Source organism: Calonectris borealis, unplaced genomic scaffold (genome assembly GCF_964195595.1).
Source record: "Calonectris borealis unplaced genomic scaffold, bCalBor7.hap1.2 HAP1_SCAFFOLD_190, whole genome shotgun sequence".
In the NCBI taxonomy this organism is placed as follows: domain Eukaryota; kingdom Metazoa; phylum Chordata; class Aves; order Procellariiformes; family Procellariidae; genus Calonectris; species Calonectris borealis.
The window spans coordinates 67207-87255 of record NW_027441575.1 but is presented as its reverse complement, the minus strand read 5'-3'; the positions used below and the strand labels follow the sequence as shown (position 1 = coordinate 87255).

The window sequence follows — 20049 nt, the reverse complement described above, 5'->3', positions numbered from 1 at the left end:
CGCCCGGCCCCCACTCACCTTCGCCCTCGGTGTAACCGCAGCCCAGCGACCCCTCTGCTCCTCCCGTGATTCACACTGGCCCCTCCATGGCCAGCCGGGGCAGGGCAGCACCAGCACGAGCACCACCCCCTCCCCCGGCAGCCACCCCTTTACAGGGAGGGGCCGTCGCCAGCACCCTCACTGCCCGCACCTGGGGCTCCTCCAGCCCCGGCCCGCAGCTGGAGCCCAGCAGGAACAGAGGGCCATCGGCTGACCCCCACTCCGCGTCACCTCCTCCCCTGGGCTGTGTCACAGCCCCTCGCCCGGTGGAAAGGGAGTGCAAATGCAGCCATGAGGGCAAAGGAGACAGCGAGTGTTTATTTAGTCACGCACGTAACAAGTCCTGGTAGCGAGTCTGCTCCGGGGCTCGGGGCCCCCAACGCTCCCCCAGCCCATGGGACACCTCGGCAGTCGTTCCCGGAGCCACGCTTGTCGGTTCGGCGGGGAACAGACGGTCGGTCGTCTGGCTCCTGGACAGATGGGCTGCTGGGCAGAGGTGGAGGCTGCCAAAAATGTGGAGCAAGGCGCAGGACATGAGAAGAAAAAAGCGGCACCAGGCTAGATGGGGGGGTGTAGCGAGAAAGCATGAGGAAGGGAACGGGACAGCAAGAGAAGGATGGGGACAGGGAGCCCGACAGAGGTGGAGAAAGAAGCAACAGGAAGAGAGGAAGGGAAGCAGCAAAAAGAGGGAGATGGAGCAGGACAGAGACTGACAAAGAAGGACAGGGAGCAGGATGGAGATGCAGGAAAAACCTGGGATGGGCAGCACGACAGAAAGGGAGGAAGGAAGGGGAAGAATACGGGCAGGAAGCCAGACCGAGACACATGGAGAAAGATTAAAAAGCGGTAAGAACAGGGCAAAGAGGGAGGAATGAAACAGGGACAGGGAGCCGGGACAGCAAACGATGGAGGGAAGGGCCGTATGGGGGGAACAACACAAAACAAACCACACAGCTACATCCTACGTGGCAGAGAGGGAAGAATTAAGAATTAGGAACAGCGAGCTGGAAAAAAAAAACAGCTGGAGAGCAAGAAGAATAGCAACACGTACAGAAAGAAGAGGGGGGAAATTCTAAAATAGGGTCATTGGGGAGCCAGAGGCAGTGAGAAGGAGAGAGGACAAAAGCGACAGGCTACAAGGCAGAGAGGGCGGGATTAACGAATAGCGACAGAGAGCTGGCCAGAGAGAGATGGAGAAAGGCAAAAGATTGGACCGCTGACAGGGCAGAGAGGGAAGAATTCAAAAACCATGAACAGGGAGCCAGACAGAGAGAGAGGCAGAAATAAAATGGGGACAAGTGACAGGCCACAGGGCAGAGAGGGAGGAACTGATAAATAGGGACAGGGGACCAGACAGAACACAATGTAGAACGGAAAAAAACAGCAGCAGGCTACAGGGAAGAGGTAGGAAATAAAGAACAGGGACTGGGAGCTGGACAGAGAGACACGGAGAGAGAAAAAAAAACAACGATGGCTACAATACGGATAGGGAAGAAATAAAAACTAGCAGTAGGGAGTTGGACAGAGAGAGATGGAGAAAGACAAATAGCATGGGGCTACAGGACAGAGAATGTGGAACTAAAACACAGAGAGGGGGAGCCGGACACAGAGAGAGACCGAGGAAAAAATCCAGACAGGCTACGTGGGGCAGACGGAGGAATTAAAATCTGGGGACAGGGAGCCAGACAGAGAGAGAGGGAGATCGCAGGGAATAGCGGTGGATGCAGGAAGACGAGTGAGGTATTAAGAAATAGGGACAGGGAGCCAGACAGAGAGAGATGGAGTAATGCAGAAATAGCAACGGGGTACAGGGCAGAGAAGAAGAACTGAAAAGGGGGCACAGCGAGATAGACATAGAGAGATGGAGAAAAGAAAGAAGCGACAGGGTACGTGGCACAGAGGGAGGAATTAAAAAACAGGGACGGGAAGCAAGAAAGAGTGAGATGGAGGAAGTGGGGGGGCATTAAAAGTGAGGGACGGGGAGCTGGGAAAGAAGAGGCAGAGAAAGAAATCGAAGCACAATGTGCTACGGGGCTGTGAAGGAAGAAACCGAACAATGGGGACAGGAAACCAGAGAAAAAGAGCCATAGAAAGAAAAAATACCAACGGACTACATAACAGAGAGGGAGGAATGAAAAAATAGGGAGCCGGAGCTGGACAGAGCAAGAAGGAGAAAAAAAAATAACCAGGGGCCAACAGGGCAGAGAGAGGTAGGAAGGAAAAAACAGGGATCCGGAGCCAAACAGAAAGAAAATTATAGCGACGGGCTACAGGGAGGACAGGGAAAAAATAAAAGAGAGGGACGAGGACCTGGACGCGGCGTGACGCACACAGGAAGTATAGCAACAGCTAGAGGGCAGAGAGGGAGGAATTACAACATAGGGACGGAGAGCCAGAGGTGGAGGGGGAGATAAAGAGAGGGAAAAAAAAACAGACAGGCTACAGGGAAGAAAAGGAGGAATTAAAAAATTGGGATCCAGAGCCAGACAGAGAGATGGAGAAAGAAGATATTGAAAAATAGCGAGCAGGAGCCAACCAGAGAGAGACAGAGAAAGGAAATACTGTGATGGGCTCCAAGACGGAGAGGGATGGATTTCAAAAAAGAAGGGACCGGGAGCCGTACAGAGAGAGACGGAGAAAGAGAAGATCACGACGGGCCGCAGGGCAGCGAGGGAAGAACTAAAAAGTAGGGACAGGGAGCCGGACAGAGAGCGATGGAGAAAGAAAAAAAAATGCGACAGGCTATAGGGCAGACGGAGCAATTAACAACTCGGGACAGGGAGCAGGACAGAGAACGGAAAAATAGTGATGGGCTGCAGGGCAGAGAGGGAGGAATTACAAAACAGGGACAGGGAGCCGGACAGAGAGAGATGAGGAAAGGCAAATAATAGCATTGTGCTACAGGGCCGAGAGGGAGAAACTGAAAAATAGGGACCGAGAGCCAGAATGACGAGAGACAGAGAAAGAACAAATCACTATAGGCCACAGGACAGACAGGGAGGAATTTTTAAAAAACAGGACCGGAAGCGATCTACAGAGAGACGTCGGGGAACAAAAATTGAACAAGCGACACATACAGGACAGAGAGGGATGAATTAAAAAAAAAAAAAAGACAGGGAGCCAGACAGAGAGACACAGACAAATTAAAAACAGCGATGGGCTACAAGACAGATAGGGAGAAATTAAAAAATCCTGGACGGGAGCCGGACGGGGAGAGACGGCAAAAGAAATTAAATCACAACGTGGCACAGAGCCAGGAAGGACAAAAGTGAAAAACAGGTCCTGGGAACTGGAAAGAGAGAGACAGAGAAAGAAAAGAGACCGATGGGCTCTAGGGCAGAGAGGGAGGAATGAAAAAACAGGGGCGGGGAGCCAGAGAGAGAGACTGAGAAATAAGAGGGAGAAGGCAACAGGCCACAGGGTACAGAGGGAGGAAGTACAAAAGAGGGGCCGGGAGCTGGACGGAAAGAGGCGGAGAAAGGTAACTTCAAAAGTGACAGGCTACAGGGCAGAAAGCGAAGAATTTAGAAAATCAGGATCTTGAGCCGGACCGAGAGAGACAGAGAAAATAAAAATGGTGATGGCTAACAGGGCAGAGAGGAGGGAATTAAAAAACAGGGAGAGGGAACGGGACAGAGAGACTGAGAAGAGGAAAACTCCTGACAGACTTCCAGAGAGAGAGGGAGGCATTAAAAATTACAGACAGGGAGTGGGACAGACGGAGACAGACAAAGAAAAAAACGGCAGTGGGCTACCGGGCAAAGGAGAGGAGATTTTAAAAGTGGGGACAGCGAGACAAACAGAGAAGGACGGAGAAAGGAAAGAAGCACCCGAGGGACAGGGAGCCGGACAGAGAGAGACAGAGACAGCAACAATACTGACACACTAACTACAGGACAAAGAGGGAAGAACGCAAAAATAGTGGCCGGGAGCCAGACAGAGAGAGACGGAGAAGGAAAAAATAGCCACAGGCTACAGGGCAGAGAGAGGGAGGACCTAAAACATGGGAACAGGGAGCCGCTCAGAGCGAGATGGAGAAAGGAGGTACAGGGGAGCAAAAAGAAAAAATCGCAGCAGCTTGGGAAAGAGAGGGGACCAGGGGAGGAGCGCGGAGGGACCGGGACTCACTGCAGCTCTCGCTCTCGGTGCTGCCGGGAGAATTTGACAGTTCAGACGCTTCTTTCTCGTTCTCTCCTCCTTTCCTTTTCTGTAACTTCGGTCGCTTGGCTGTCCTCCACCTAAGAGAATACATGGGTGTCTCACAGGTCTTACGAGACAAAGCTTCCTAGACGCATAGCCTCGCTCGCACGCGACACGCAGGAGTAGGACGGAGAGAAAGAGGAAGAAAATTATGAGCAGGGTGCAGAACAGACGGATTGAGAGAAAAATTGAATGACAGAAATAAGGAAAGAGAGAGAGAGGAAAAAACATAATTAACACACCAGAAGGACTGAGGGGAAAAGAGAGAAAGACAGATCAGGATAAAGAGAGGGAGAAAGAAAAACCAGCGCTGCAGGATGAGAAAAAAGGCCAGGAAGCAGGACAAAGGAAAATCATGCTGGGCAGGGGTATATAGCGAGAAACGATGCAAACAGGCAGTGGTATGGACATATACAGACAAAAAGTTAGGGGGAGGATGGATGACAAAGAGATAAGAGAAAAAAGACAGAGAACGGGAGAGATAAGTGAAGCAATAAATAATAGGGCCAGGGAGCAGAACAGAGGAAGAGAGACAGAGAGAGAGGGACAGGTAAGGCAACAGATAATTGGAGAAAGAAAAGAAAGGGAACAGCACAGAGGATCACAGAGAAAAAGAGACGGATGGCAGAAAGAGAAAAATAAGATGACAGAGAAGAACTGAGAAGCAGACAGAAAAAGGTACAGAGAAAAGGACAGAGATGGAGAAAACAGAGAAAGACTGGAGGTAGAACAAAGGGAAAGACTGACAAGTACAGGGAGCAGGACAAAGGGATGCAGGAGGAAAAAATAGTGATGGGCAGCAGGTTAGAGAAAAAGAAAGAAAAAGAGCAAGAACAGCAAGAGGAGAATGATAGAAGGATGTAAAGAGAAAGACCAGGACACGTAAAAGGAAGGGTTGGGGGACACACACGTCACAAGAGTAGAAATAAAAAGAGAGGGATAGGGAGCGAGACAGCGTGACAGAGGGAGACAGAGGGAGGGAAGGAGTGGGATGCAAGGATACAGAAAAGCATAGGTACAGGGAAAAGAAAAGAATGACAGAGAGAGAAAGAGGAGAATGGGGAGCAGGAGACAGAGAGATGGAGAAATAGTGATGGGCCGAAGAACAAAAATACAGAGAATTTTAAAAATACTTCTAGGGAGCAGAATAGAGGAATAGAGCAAGAGGGAAAAATCAACAGGGAGAAGGTCCGGTAACACACAGGAGGACTGCATATTACCAGGACACTGCAGGAGTGAGAGGGAGGGAACACAGAGCAGGACAGAGGAATAGAGAGAGAAAAAAAGTAGGCACAGGAAGAAAAGCAGAGTAACCAAGAGAGGAAAAAGAAACAGAAAGGGAACTGGACAGAGATGGGCAGCAGAACAGAGCAGGACTAAAAGATGGAGAAAGAAGCATTAGAGGCAGACGAATAGAGAGAGGAAAAAACAGGTTGAAGGGGAGAGAGAGAGACACACACACACAAACACAAAACCCAGGCAAAGAATGGGAGAAAGAAAAACCAATGACAAACAGCAGGACAGAGGCAGGGGGGCAGGGGGAAGGAAGGACAGGACAAAGGAGAGAGAAAGAGACAGAAGGACAAAAAGAGATAGGGAGGCAGGAAAGGAGAGATAGAGGTAGAAGGCAGGGACACGGCGCTGCACGTACAGGCGCAGAGAGCAAAAGAAAGCCAGAGAATAGACAAGAGAAATTGTGGGGAAAAAAGAAACAAATGCAGATCAGGACAAAGAGATAGAAAAGGAAAAAACAGCAATGGGCTACAGAACAGAGACAGAGAATGAAAAAAAAGAGGGAGACAGAGCAGGACACAAAAATAGAGGAAGAGGTACAGGGGAACAAAACAAAGAAAAACACTGCAGCGTGCGAAACAGAGGGGACCAGGGGAGGGGCGGGGAGGGCCCAGGACGCATAAGAGGGAAGACAGTGCCTTGAGGGCCTGGGACTCACCGCAGCTCTCGCTCTCGGTGCTGCCGGGAGAATTTGACAGTTCAGACGCTTCTTTCTCCTTCTCTCCTCCCTTCCTCTTCTGTAACTCCGGTCGCTTTGCTGTCCTCCACCTAAAAGAATACGTGGGTATCTCGCAGCTCTGACAAGACGAGGCTTCCTACACAAGTAGCCTCGCTCGCTCGTGCGCTACGTGGCCATACCGTGCTGTTGGTGACACATACAGACCCTGCGGTCCATGTTGGCGGCCTGGCCTGCTGCGGACTACAAAGAGGGATCCCTCCTCACCTGGAGAGGCAGGCTCCCTCTCGCCTGCAGCGGGAGGCAGCTGCCGGCCACGTGGCCTTCGATGTCATCTTCTTTACCTTTCTCCGGCCTCTCCAGCTTCAGCCGCGGCAGCCCCTGTCCACAGTCAGTAAGTGCTCCACCTGTCCCTTTTCGCCCCGACGCTGCGAGGAAAGCGAGGCCGGGCAGAGACAGACCACGCAAGCCTGAAGCGTGTCATCAACGGCATCCCCAAGGCAGGAACAGACAACTGCATCCTCAGTGCAGCCTCTGGAAGAGAGAAAGAAAAAGCAGCGACCGATATTACCGTAGCTTGCCCCTGGCCGCATCCTCTCCTTCTGCAGGGGCTTGTGGAGACGCACCAAAGGCCAGCTTGCCGACTGGGCTTGGGGGTGACCTGGGGCTACAGGGCTCCAGCAAACCGGGAGCCTGCCGCAGCGGGCAGTTTGAAGCTTCCCGTCCCGCCACCCCCGAGCAGCCAGCGGGCAGGAGACACCGCCCCATCCGCTGAGGGGACTCGCTCGCCTCACCGATGACCTCGGCCCTGACCCGCCGCCGCCGGGAAGCGTGGCCAGCGCGCCGCCATGCTGCTCCCCCGCAAAGCGCATGCGCCCGCTGCCGACGGCGCGCCGGAGGGCCCAGAGCCGGTGGGCGAACGCCGGGCTGCAGTACCGCATTTCGGCCACGCACGGGCGGCGCGTGCTCGGGGGCGGCACTGGCGCTGCAGCTCCGCGCTTTGCGCACCCAGCGCCCGCAGGCAGCGCGCACGTGGGGCAGCAGCGGCGTTTCCTTACCGGGAGGCAGCGACGAGCACGGCGGCGGCACCCCGCAGGACCGCACTGCCGTTACCAGCAGACAGCAGCATGGAGCAGGGGGCGTCTCTCACAGTGTGAGAAATAAAATTGGTACCGAGTGATTCAATTTGAAGAATAAAGTCTATGTTTGCTTTGGCATGACATCTGTAATATTCAGTGGAAAAGGAATCCTATGTTTAGTTAAAAGACAGAAAACATTCACTTTACAGTATAAAAGTGAAACCATTCTGAAGGCTGGTTTTTTTTTTTTTTGAGGCCATGATTTTAGGAACACTTTTAATTGCCTTTTTCTATCCGATTTAAATATCCAATTTAAGCACTTGAAGTTCCCTCCCCCAGCTTTTGCTAAATGTGTACTGTATTGCAAATTGTCTTTGACAGACCTGCAGTCTTATTGATAATTATTTAATGATAAAAGCCCAATGATAAGTATTTTTCTAGATTATAATGAAAATGTGATGTAGTTCCTTGTCCAAGAGAAACCAAGATGACTTGAAATTAAGGAAAAAGTTTAAACGCGAATTGGGATACAGATGTGGTTTCTGCTATAGTAATTATCCGAATATATTTTAATTACGCTGTTAATTACTCTGTACTCGATAATGACCACCAATACGCATTTGCAATCCTTATTCACGTTATCAAAGGAACATTCACAAATACCCAAATCATAGGAATAAAATAGGCCTTGAACTGGACTATTCTTTATTTTTCATTAAAACTTCTGAGAAGGGATAGAAATTTAATGGCAAGTTGAGAGAGTGAACTCTGGAGATGTGAGTGGCACTTACAGATGGAGATGTCTTAGGTCACATGCAGCTGTTTCAGAAAGCAGAAGCTTCCGGCCCATCAACGTGGGTGCTGCTGCGGGCACCCTTCTTGCGGGCGCAGTTTGTGGCGATTCAGATATCACGTATCCTCACGTTCCCCCTTCTTTAAAATGTAATCGTGTGTACGCTTCTAAATTAAAATTCCTGAAGTTTGCCGAGTTCAGCTGAGACCATGAAATCCAGGCTGGCTTTTTGGTGATGGCCACAGAGGAAGGGGATGACCTCGGCGTGCTCCTCCTTCAGGCGGGTGCAGAGCTCCAGGAACTGCAAAGGGAGAGGGGTCGGGGGGGAGGGAGACCCTGAGGTGGCACGGGGACATTTGGGGGGGACAGGGAGGTGACGGAGGGGGAATGGAGACACTCAGGGAGGAAGTGGAAATGATGGAGAGAGGACACAGACAACCGAGGGGGGGGACAGAGGTGATGGAGGGGGACACAGGGGCACTGAAAAGAACACCAAAGTGCTGGAGCGGGGACAGAGACATCCAGGAGAGAGGGAGATGCCAAGGTGGCACAGGGAAATCCACAGGGGACAGAGAGGAGATGGAGGAGGAATAGAGGGACCCGGGGGGGGACGGAGAGGTGATGGAGGGGAGACAGGGACAACCAGGGGGGATGTGGAGATCATGGAGGGGGGACGGAGACATCCAAGGGGGGACAGAAATATAGAGGGGGAACAGAGACACCAAGGCGGCGCAGGGACACCCAGAGCGACAGGGAGGTAAAGGAGGAGGAACGGAAACACTGAGGTGGCATGGGGACACCAAGGGGGACACACAGGTGATGGAGGGGGGACAGAGACAGCCAGGGGAGATGGAGACACCAAGGCGGCACAGGGACACCCAGGTGGAGCATGGAAGTGACAAACAATGGGACAGGGACACCCAGGGGTAACATGGAGATGATGCCGGGGGGACAGAGACACCCAGAAGACACCCAGAGGTCATGGAGAGGGGACGGAGACAACCAGTGGGGAGTCGGAAGTGATGCAGGGGGGACAGGGACACCCAGGGGGTACAGGGAGGTGAGGGAGGGGGGAACAGAGAAAGGCTGAGGGGGGATGGAGACACCAAGGTGGCATGTGGACACCCAGCAGGGACATGTAGATGATGGAGTGAAAACAGAGACACTGAGAGAGATGGAGACGCTGAGGTGGCACGGGGACACCAAGGGGGGACGTGGATATGCCGAGACGAGATATCAAGGGAGATGCCGAGGTGAGACATCAAAGGGGACACTAATGGGGATGCCAAGGGGGGACACGGAGATGCCGGAGGGGCGACAGAGATGCCAAGGTGGCACGGTTACACCGGAGGGGACGGAGACACCCAAGGGGGGTCATGGAGATGATTGAGGGGGACAGAGACATCGAGGGGATACAGAGACACCAAGGTGGTGTGGGGACACCAAGGCAGACATGGAGATACTGCAGGAGAACAAGGAGATGCTGAGATCAGACAGCAATGTCAAGGTGACAGGGAAAGACCAAGGGGACACAGAGACACCGAGGTGGCACTGAGACACCAAGGGGGATGAAGACACCCAGGGAGCAACATGGAGATGATGGAGGGTGAACAGAGACCCCGAGGTGGCATCCTCCGGAGGTGCTGGGTGGAGGCTCGCGGACCCCCTCGTCCTCATCGTCCAGCGCAATGATGCCGCCAGGCAGGGGCTCGAGGTGAAAGCGGGGAGTGTATTTCGACTTTGCCGGTGCCAATTTCCAGAGGCATGAGGGCAAATTATTAATCATAATTAATACTATATTGATCAAAACAAGGCAGCACAGGGTCTGGGGAGGTGCTGGGCTCGCTGTCGCCCTTAACCCACCCATAAAATCATTAAATAGGACTAAAAGAAAACCCATTTTCCTTGAGTCTTTCACAAGAAACAATAAATTAAAAAGAAATCAAGCCCGTTGGAGGAGATTGTTCCTCCACGGGAGCAGGAAGACTGTGGGTATAGCTTAATGCCAGCGGTTCCCTGATACCCGAGTTACACCAATTCCCTAACCCCCCCCCAAATTCACAAGGGAAATATGGGAGGAAAAAAGGATCAAAAGCTGCTCAAGTTGGGGCAAAAATAAAATAAAAAACAGGTAATGGGGTCGAAAAGGCACCAGATATAATAAATTTGGACACAATGCGATGTTGCAAAACAACAAGAGTAAAAGAGTAATTGAATGTGCATATATGTATTTATTAGGGTATATTTATGTATATATTTACTCACATATTACTCCTTTTTCCCTATAACCCAGATTTTGAGGCCGAAAGCAGAGAAATCCTGACAGGCTTGGGGTCATTTGCGACGATTTGGTGAGGAAACAGTACTCGTCATACCTTAATTAAAAGTCGACGAGTCCTCAGTGTGATATATCATCAATATCGACAATAAAACACCCCAGATGGGTATAAAACACACATGAATTGTGATCGTAAAAAAAAATTTGGTTTTTTTTTAAGCAAAATTCAACATATCTTTATCGGGGCATTCAATTGCTGCTCCTGTGCCCCTACTCCGCTGTCCTCCTGCCTGAACTTCGAAAGATAAGAATTAAATATTACCATTTTCCACCCAAAATGGGAAGGACCGTGGCAAGGCGTGACCCAAAACAACCAGAATTTAAATTAACTATTTATTTTATCCCTTTTAACTGTTTATTTTGCCTCTAATAAGTTTTTTTTTTATTAATTATTACCCATATCAAAAACCAATTCTGAGGTTTATTATGAATCCTTAGGGTTGGAGCCCTAATATATACTGAGAAAAACATCAAATCCTTAAAAAAAAAAAAAATGGAATTTAAGCTCACTGATACGTGGGAGCATTTACGCTCCGCTATAGGTGCCGGCGCGGCTTATAGACGGTAGATGTCCAAAGGGAAGAGGCTCGCCCTATGTATTTTGGTGCCAGGGGAGCAAGGGGCTACCTCCAGTTGGCATGGGCCATGCCCACCACGCATTCGCTCAGCGGTGGAGAGGGGAGTGGGAGGGAACTTTGGACCCCCAGAACCGCCCACAGACCCCCCAAAATCCCCCCAACCACCACCCCAAATCCTACCCCTGTCCCCCCCAACCTGTCCCCCCAAAACAGGCCCCCACTCCCAAAACAGACCCCCAGCACCCCAAACCATCACCCCCACCTACCCCCTGACCCACCAATCTCCCCCTCCTCTAACTGTGTGCCCCCAAATCATCGCCATCCCCCAAAACTGTCCCAGTCCTCCCAAACTTCCCATATCCCCCTTGCCAGATCACCCCCATCTGCCCCCAAAACTGGCCCCCATCCCTCTAAACCCTCCTATGCTCCCCCAAATGCTCCCCTGCCCCCCAAAACCATCTCACCCCCCAAACTTCCCATCTCCCCCTTCCCAAATCACCCCCACCCCCCAAAACCATCCCCCAAACCTCCCCTCCAAAATTTTCTATCTCCCCCTTCCCAAATCATTCCCAAAGCCACCCAAAACCTGCCCCCCCCCCCAAACCAGCTCCCCCCGACCCCCAAACCAGCCCCCGTCCCCCCCACCTTGCTTGCAAAGCGCAGGGAGGTGAAGGACTCGGTGAATTTCTCCTCCAGGGGAGCGAGATTCACTAACACCAATCTTGAGGATACATCGGGGTGTCAGTGGGGTCCCCCAAAACTCCCAGCCCCCCAAAATACCCCCCCAAGCCCTTCAATCACATCTTGGCAAAGCCCCCCAGACAGTTCTGCAGGAGGTAGGTCAGCCTTCTGTTGCAATAGGGGACATGGGGCTCCTGCGGGGACCCCGGCAGTTAAGGCGAGGGCCCTGAGGACCCCCACAAACCCAGGGCCTCCCTGTACCTTTCTGGCAAGGGCCATGATGACTTGCCCCAGGGTGGAGAAGCTGGCATTGATGGCCTGCATCTCGTGTGGCTGCTCCCTGCCCAACAGCAACTCGTCCAGCTGCTCTCTGCCTGCCAGGTCCACCAAGATCAGCACCGCTGTGGGGGGAGAGGAGGGTCACCCCAAAAACAGGGGGGCCCAAAAAGGGCTCACCCCAAACTGGTGGCCCCAAAAGAGAAACCCCAAAAAGACTCACCCCAAACCCATGGCACTGAAAGGTGGGCCCCCCCAAAGGCTCACCCCAAATAGTGGCCCCAAACCCGTGGGCCCCAAAAAGTGCTCACCCCAAACCAGTGGCCCCAAACCTGTGGCCCGAGAAGGGGGACCCCAAAAGGGCTCACCCCAAATTTGGGGCCCCAAACATAAGAGTCCCAAAACGGCTCACTCCAGAAGGGGGGGTCTCAAAAAGGGCTCACCCCGAACGACTGGCCACAAACTCATGATCCTGAAAAGACTTGCCCCAAACTGGTGGCCCCAAAAGGGGGGCCCTGAACCCATGGCCCCAAAAGGTTCACCCCAAACCCGTGGCCTTGAAAGCGGAGCCCCTAAAAGGCTCACCCCAAGAGGAAAAGCCCAAAAAGGGCTCACCCCAAACCAGTGACCCCAAACCCATGGCCCTAAATGAGGGGCCCAAAAGGGCTCACCCCGAACTGGTGGCCCTGAACCCATGGCCCCAAACCAGTGGCCCCTAAAGGCTCGCCCCAAACCAGGTGGTCCCTACCCTAAAAGCTCACCCCAAACCAGTGGCCCCTAAAGGGTGGCCCCTGCAAAGGCTCACACCAAACCAGGTGGCCCCAAAGCAACAGCCCCTAAAGACTCACCCCAAACCAGGAGCTCCTAACGGGTGGCCCCTAAAAGCTCTTCCATAAAGGGTGCCCCTGAACCAGTGGCCCCTAAAGGCCCACCCCAAACTAATGTCCCCAAAGCAGTGACCTCTAAAGGCTCACCCCAAACCACAGTCTCTAAAGGGTGGCCCCCCATAAAGGGTCCCACGCCCCCACTCACAGGCGCAGCACAGGTCCCGGGCAGTGTTGGAGCCCTGGATGCAGAGCTAGAAGACACCACGGCTGCAGGATGAGCCGTCGTTCAGGGCTGTCCGGGCCACTGAGTGGTTGGTGGCTGCCGTCTGCAGCAGGCCCAGCACCTTGTGGGGGGACACAGACGCCCCGTTACCTCCCAAAACCACTCACACAGCCAATCTGAGCTTTAAAGGGGGGAATCAGGGTCCCCCCCACCCCCCTCCTCGGAGGCGACTGGGATGTAGCACAGGTTAGGGACATGCACCTCCTCGTTGGCCTGCCGGATCTCCAGCTTGGCCCTGCGCTTCGGCCGGCCGGCTAGCAGATCCCACAGAGATTTGTTGTAGATCTCCAGGAAGCCGGCGGTGAAAGCATACTGCCCGCCAGCATCACACCAAGCCCCAAAAAACCCAGAAATGTCCCCAAAATGGAGTTAGCGCTTTGGTTTTGGTTTGGTGGGTTTTTTTGGGTTGTGTTTTTTTTTTTTTTTTAAAAACTCACTTTCCAGCCCTTTTCTGCCAGCTCCCAGGCGCCCTTGAAGACCTGCTGTGCTACACACGGGGTCACACCCCTGGTTTCGGAACCCAAGACATTGTCTCGCTGCTCATGTCCCACATGAGACTTGGAGGATGTAAAAGGAGGTTTTGGGGGGTCCCCAACTCTGTCCTCAATTCCCGGGGCGAGTGGGAGCACCTAAAACCCCCCGTTTGTCCTAAAAAATCTCATTGAGCCCATCAGAGGGGGACTAAGGACAGCTGAGGGGTTCGTTAGCAGCAGAGACACCCTCAGCCCCTCAAAATAGGGGTAAGCGACAGGGAGACACCCCCAAAGCGACTCACCTCCCCTGCCTTGGAGAGCACCAGAACCTTGTTGTCCTGGGGGGAAGTAGAGATGCTCCAGGCCCTTCTGCTGCTCCTCGTCCTCGGGCAGCACCGGCCACACATGACAGAATACACAGATGTTGCCCTGAGGAAGGAGAGACACTTATTTTAGCGGTACAAGGAGGGAATTCAGATGGTTCGTCCCCCACCCAAACCCCCCCCCCAGGCTTCACCTTGAGCTCCTGGCCAAGGTTATGGAGATGTCGCCGCTCCATCTCCAGGCCGTGGAGCTGTTCCTCTGCTGCCCCAGCCGCTGCTCCTGGGCAGCTGCCTGCGCCCACAGCTTGGCCGCCTGTGCTGCCTGCCGCTGCACCGTCTCCTCCGCCAGCTTCAGCTGCGCCTGCCAGGAGGGAAACAGCAGCAGTTGCAGTGGAGGAGGTAAAAAACAGCCCCAGCAGGGGGGAAACCAGCCCCGAATGTAGCATGGGGCAAAAACTGAACCTGGGGGGGGTGGAAAAATGAGCCCCCATAATGGCAGGGGGAGAAAAGCAACCCCAACAGGGTGGAAAATCAGCCTCGACAGGGGGGAAAACCAGCCCTGGTTGAAGGGGCAGGGGCAAAAAACAGCCCTGGCAGGGTGGAAAACCCCAAAGCCCCGGGGGGGGCTCATGGGCGACCCCAGAAGTCAAGGGGGAATAGCAGCAGTGGGGGGTGAAATTAATGGGCAGAAGAACATAGAGTGTGTCCCCAAAACTGGGAGGTCCCCAAAACCCCAGGGACCCCAAAAACCAAGGGGAAGCAGTTGGGGAAGAGGAGCAAAAATGGGAAGGGAGGAATAAAATCAACGTGGGGAAGAGATGGGGGGAATCCTTGAAACTTGGAGCAACACCAAAACCCCAGGGGGGGTCGCTGCCCCCTGAGGGAAACCAGAAAGCCAAAGAGAAGCAGTGGGATGGAGGAGTGGAAACGGTGCAGCGTGGAGCATGAAATCAAGGGGGGAGGAAGTGGTCAGGGTCCCCCAAAACTGGAGGGGGAGGAGGGGGCGGCAAAACCCCAGGGGTGTCCCCCAAAAACCTGGAGGGCATCACTGACCCATGGCGGGACCCCCAAAATTCAAGGGAAAGCAGCAGGAGGCAGGAGCAGGAATGGGGCAGTAGGGGGTAAAATCAAGGAAGAGGGGAGATGGAGGGGTCGCCAAAACCTTGGGGATCAGGAGGGGATGCCAAAATCCAAGCAGAAGCAGTGGGAAGGACAAGTGGAAATGAGGCGGGGAGAAAGAAATCCATGGGGAATCCCCCAAAATCTGGGGGAGCTCAACATACCCCAGGGGCCCCCAAAATGCCCCCATCAGGACCCAAACAGTCGGGGGGGGGGGGGGGGAGCCTTGAAACAGGTAACAGAGATTTAGGGGCCACTGGTGGGAAGGGGGGTATCCCTGGAAGTGAGGGGACCCCAAAATGGCCCCAGGGTGGCTCAAAATGGCGAGGGGAGAAGCTCCTGGGGAGGCCCTGAAATCGCTCCTGGGGGGCTGTGAAACCACCCGGGGGGTCCAAGCTTAGAGGGGAGCCCCAAACCTGGCAGGGGGCAGGGCTTAGACCCAGGAGGCGGGCTCTAGACCTGAAAGGGGTGTGGTTAGAGCCAGCCCCCCTCCCAAAGCCAACTTGTGGGGAGGATCTCCGGGTCCTGTTTAGGGTTGAGGGGGTAAAAATCTTAGGCGGGGGAGGGACTGGGGGGTATGGGGGAGGGACTGGAGGAACGCAGGCATTCAGGGGGGATGAGTGGGGGTGGGGGAGCAGTACCTCTTGTAGTAGACATCAGTGCGCCCACACGAGGTCCCAGATTTCCATACAACCTTCTGCCACTTCCAGTCCGGTCCCAGGACAGGGCAGTCCTGCCAGCCCTCTGCCATGCTGCCCGGGGGAGCTACTGCGGAGGGGATGAGCAGCTCCCCAAAACCCCCCAAAACACCTACTCCCGCCCACCCAAAGCTACTGCGAGGGATGCAGGCAGCGCCCGAAGCCACACCACCTGCCCGCAGGCCCGCCCCGAGCACCCCCAGCCACGCCCCCACCTCGTAACCCCGCCCCAAACACCCAAAGTCACGCCCCCCCACCCCAAGGACCCGTACTCCCGCTCCACGCAGGTGGCGCTGAAGCCCTGCCCCCTTTCCCCACACCACGCCCCCAAACTCTGCCAGGCGCGCGGCCAGCGCGGCTCCTCCTCCCCACCAGTCCCCCACAAAATACTGCCCCTCCGCCACCCCAACACCCGCCAACTGCCCGCACCCACATGGATTCCCCCAGCCGCTCCTCCCCCTCCTAAACTGCCCCGCCCCCGCCCCGGTCACGCGTAAACTTCACCTCCCCCTCACTAACTACCCTCTCCCCCCCACATCCACCCCCAAACTGCACCTTCCCCCTCACAAACACCAACCCCGCCCCCTACTGCCCCTTCCCTCACACACATGGACTCTTAAACAGCCCCCTCGCCCCTCGGACACCCCCAAACTGCCCCTCCCTCACACGAACACCCTCCACAAACTGCCCCTGACCCACAAAAACACCCCGCCCAGGGGCCTGCATCCTGCCCCAGGCCCACTCCCCGGCCCCCTAATGCACACAGCTCCCCCCGACCCCACTGCCCGGCCCCTCTAGGGCACACAGCCCTCACGCCCCCCCAGCCCCACTCCCCACATGCTCACAGCCCCTCCCCTGCCTGGAGCCCCCCAGTACCGCTCCCCGGGGCCTGCAGGACCGCCCCCCGCCCCACTGAAATACCCTCCGCAGCCAATCACTTCGTGGGGCGGGGAGCGAGCGAGCGGCTGTGCGGCGTTAAGCTCCCTTCTGCGTTAAACCACAACCATCAGTTCCCCCTGCACCGATTTGAGTGAATGCAGTTTCTGAGGCTTTAAACTGAAGTTGAAGTGAGGCCCAGCAGCGGCCCCCCGGCCAACCTCCCCCCGAGTTTTACTACATGACATCATACGGTCTGGAACATCCCTTGGGTCCGTCGGGGTCAGCTCTCCCAGCGGTGTCGCCTCCCAAACCTCTGCGCACCCCCGGGCTGCTCGCTGGCAGGGCAGGGCGAGGAGCAGAACAGCCCCCGCCGCTGTGCAGGCGCTGCTCAGCAGGAACTAACACACCCCTGCGTCATCAACGCCCTTTGCAGCACAAACCCAAAACGCAGGAGGAGGGGGAGTGGGGCGGGAGCGGGGTGCAGGGGAAAGCCTCGCGTGGGAAAGGGGGGCAGGCATGGGGAGCGGCATGCTCAGGGATGACCTACACCAGGGGCTCCACCCGGCACAATGCACACAGATAACTCACCTGGGACAAACCGCAACCGATAATCCGTTCCGGGTAACTGACCCTCACGGGATAATCCACACCGGATAACCCTGAGCGATGCCCCTCAAACCGCTGGTGTCTCACCCCAAATTGGGAGGGTTTTTGCCTTCCCATAGTATGAAAATTGGGGTTTTTTTTCTTTTCCAAAATATTCAACTTGGAGGTTTTTCGGCGCTTTTCCGCAACATAAAAATTGGTGATTTTTGCTTTTAGTTTTGTGCATGAAAATGAGGATTTTTTTTTGCTTTCCGGCTGCACAAGGGAGCTTTCCGGCTGCACAAGGGAGCAAATCCAGGTGGATTTGGCTTTCCCGGGAGCTCCAAGTTGGGTATTTTTCCCCCAAAATTGTGATTTGTTTTTTGTTCCCCCACCCCCGGACCCACCCTTGCAGACCCTGATTCAGGGGTTTGGGGGTATTTTTATGCCACAGTGTCAGGTCCCGCTCTGTGTGTGCACAGCCCCGCAGGGGAAAGTCCCCATTGGGGGAACTGGCCCCAAATCAGGATGGGAAAAGGCGGTAAAGGCGAAGGGGAAAGGGGCAGCTTTTGAAAGCGCTTTTATATCTTCAATGAGAGGTATTGGGGGGGGAGGGGGCAGCAGGTGGTGTCAATTTTTTACATCCTTTCTATAAACAGGGTTTCTTTGCATGTTAAAAACCTTATCTGTCATAGACATTTACACTTATGTATCTATTTACACATACATATACATGTATTTAGGGAACACATTTATGTCTCACTTCCCCCCCCCCCCCGTTTCCCACTTACTACATGTAATACCTATTCAGACTATATATCTGTTTAGACTTATGTATTTTGACACTTAAATATCTTTATAGACTTCTCTATTTACACTTACATATATTTACACCTGTGTCTTTATAGACTTAGATATCTATTTACATTTATATATAACTTCTTATATCACATATAATATCTATTTAGACTTACTATGTAACAGGTAGTAAGTGTAGATAGCTCTACCCGTTCAGACTTTTTTCTATTTTAAATTCCTTCATATACAAAATATATCACTCTTTTTGCATTTTAAAGTCCTTTGTTTTTTAATTTATATGTACGCGAGTTATTTTTGTATTTTAAAACCCTATATACGTCTACTTAGAATTTTTTTATACGCTAAAATCCTTTATATAACATAGTAGATATAGGTTCTTATTTTGAAATTCTTTTATGTATATAAATGAATATTATTTTTCAATATACATAAAAATAAGAGATTTTTCTCTATTTCAACACCTCACACACATATTTACAGTTTTAAAATTTTTTTTTAAACGCCCCCACCCCACCCCCCATTAATTTTCAGGCATTTTTGGGCTGTGACCCCCTTTCGGGGGGGGGACACCCCCCCATTCCCCACTCAGCTACTCCTCCACAGCATCATCACCCCCCCGGTGATGTTGGGGTGCCCCAAATGACATCATCACCCCCCCAGGCTCCCCAACCCCTCCTTTTTATTCAGCCCCAAAAAAGGCACAAAATGAGGGAAACGGCCCCAACCGGCAGCTCGTTACTTTAATAATGCCATTTACGGATGTACGCACGCACCCCCGCCAAAAAGGGGGACTCTGCTAGAAAGATAAAGGAGGGGCGGCCCCCCAAACAGTTACAGCCCCCCCCAGCCCCTGTCCCGCAGGCTGGCAGACGGCCCGCTTACCCTCAGCATGCCTAACAACCGGCAGGCAAACCTGGGCCGGGGGTCTCTCTTGAGCACCACGGGAGGCTTACAGCGAGACATCTGAAAAACAAAAATCCCAACTGGCATTTCAGCATATTAAAAAAATAGCACCGAAGGCAGCAGAGGAATTCGGTCAGGATAAGGGAGAGGGTAGCAGTCAAGCTAAAGGAGGATGCCAGGCAAACGGGTCAGCTCGAAATACAACACGTCCTTTAAAAGCTCGAGCGATTCGAACGCTTAAAATCAGCGTGAGGACTAACTGACACGATTTTGAACACGTTCTTAGCAGAGAAGTAAACGCTCTCGCTGGTGCTGGAAAACGTCTCGTCCCTTCCTTACAGCACCACTGCAGGGAGATAACCCCGTGAGGCTGCAGGACAAGGGCGCGCCGTAATCAGCATCTACGCTCACGGATCCACCACCACAGCTCCAGCCCTTGCGCTGCTGCTGCTGCTGCTGCGCATCTCGCTTGCTTGGTCAATAAAGCTGAAAGTGAAGTGTAAAACTTTGAAGAGTAAAATAAAGAAAGAACAAATCTCAGCAATTCATTTTATGCTAAAAAGGTGTGTGTACGTTTACATACATACAAGAAGACGACTTATACTATAAAAATATTTGATTTTCCTTTTGCGTTCATTGAAATTGCAGAGCTGTGAATTCATACCGTTAAATTATCTACCTCCAAACTACACAGCTATCGTTTGACCAGGGGTTTTGCATGCGTCACATGACTAGGAGGGATGCCTGGCCAGCTGCGCCGAGACCGATGCTACCGAACTGCCGGGGAAACGCGCCATTGAAAGCGAGACAGAAATAAAGTACTTCAGAGCACTCTGTCAAAAGACTGGGGAAAAAAAACCCGTAACGTTCAGTTGCCTCTCTTTTTAAACTTTAGAGCAACTACCTAACTGCTTAAGTACACCTAATAAATTATACGCTACAGCTATTTGGAAGTTGCAGTTTAAACAACGCAAGTCAGTTTGGAAATTATACAATTTTAGCTTTCTTTTTTAAATTTCATTTACGATAGAAAAATCAGTGAGATACAAGATCTCCCACATGGTTTTACATTTTTGGGGGCGGGGGGGGGGAGGGGGGCAGGCGGTGGGGAATATCAAATCCCCAGTGCTGCAATACATAAGGCTACCAAAAGGGATTGGCAGATTTGCTACTGCTGTTGGCTGTAC

General features: G+C 53.1%; 2 long non-coding RNA genes across 5 annotated transcripts; both read right to left on the bottom strand.

Annotated features, from left to right (window-relative positions):
• Positions 1-332: 332 nt before the first annotated feature.
• LOC142077267 (uncharacterized) lies at positions 333-9678 on the bottom strand. Of its 2 annotated transcripts, XR_012671672.1 has the most exons (4): positions 6553-9678; positions 6191-6300; positions 4168-4277; positions 333-542 (listed from the first exon to the last, which is right to left on the bottom strand). It is a non-coding gene; the product is annotated as an uncharacterized LOC142077267 (long non-coding RNA). The 2 variants fall into 2 exon arrangements; XR_012671671.1 differs by lacking the exon at positions 6553-9678 and having other exon boundaries at positions 355-542; positions 6191-6402.
• Positions 9679-10291: 613 nt separating this feature from the next.
• LOC142077269 (uncharacterized) lies at positions 10292-13957 on the bottom strand. 3 transcript variants are annotated; one of them, XR_012671675.1, is made up of 5 exons: positions 13839-13957; positions 12986-13124; positions 11939-12078; positions 11642-11717; positions 10292-10653 (listed from the first exon to the last, which is right to left on the bottom strand). It is a non-coding gene; the product is annotated as an uncharacterized LOC142077269 (long non-coding RNA). The 3 variants fall into 3 exon arrangements; XR_012671674.1 differs by having other exon boundaries at positions 10292-10648; XR_012671676.1 differs by having other exon boundaries at positions 10292-10455.
• Between the last annotated feature and the right edge of the window lie 6092 nt (positions 13958-20049).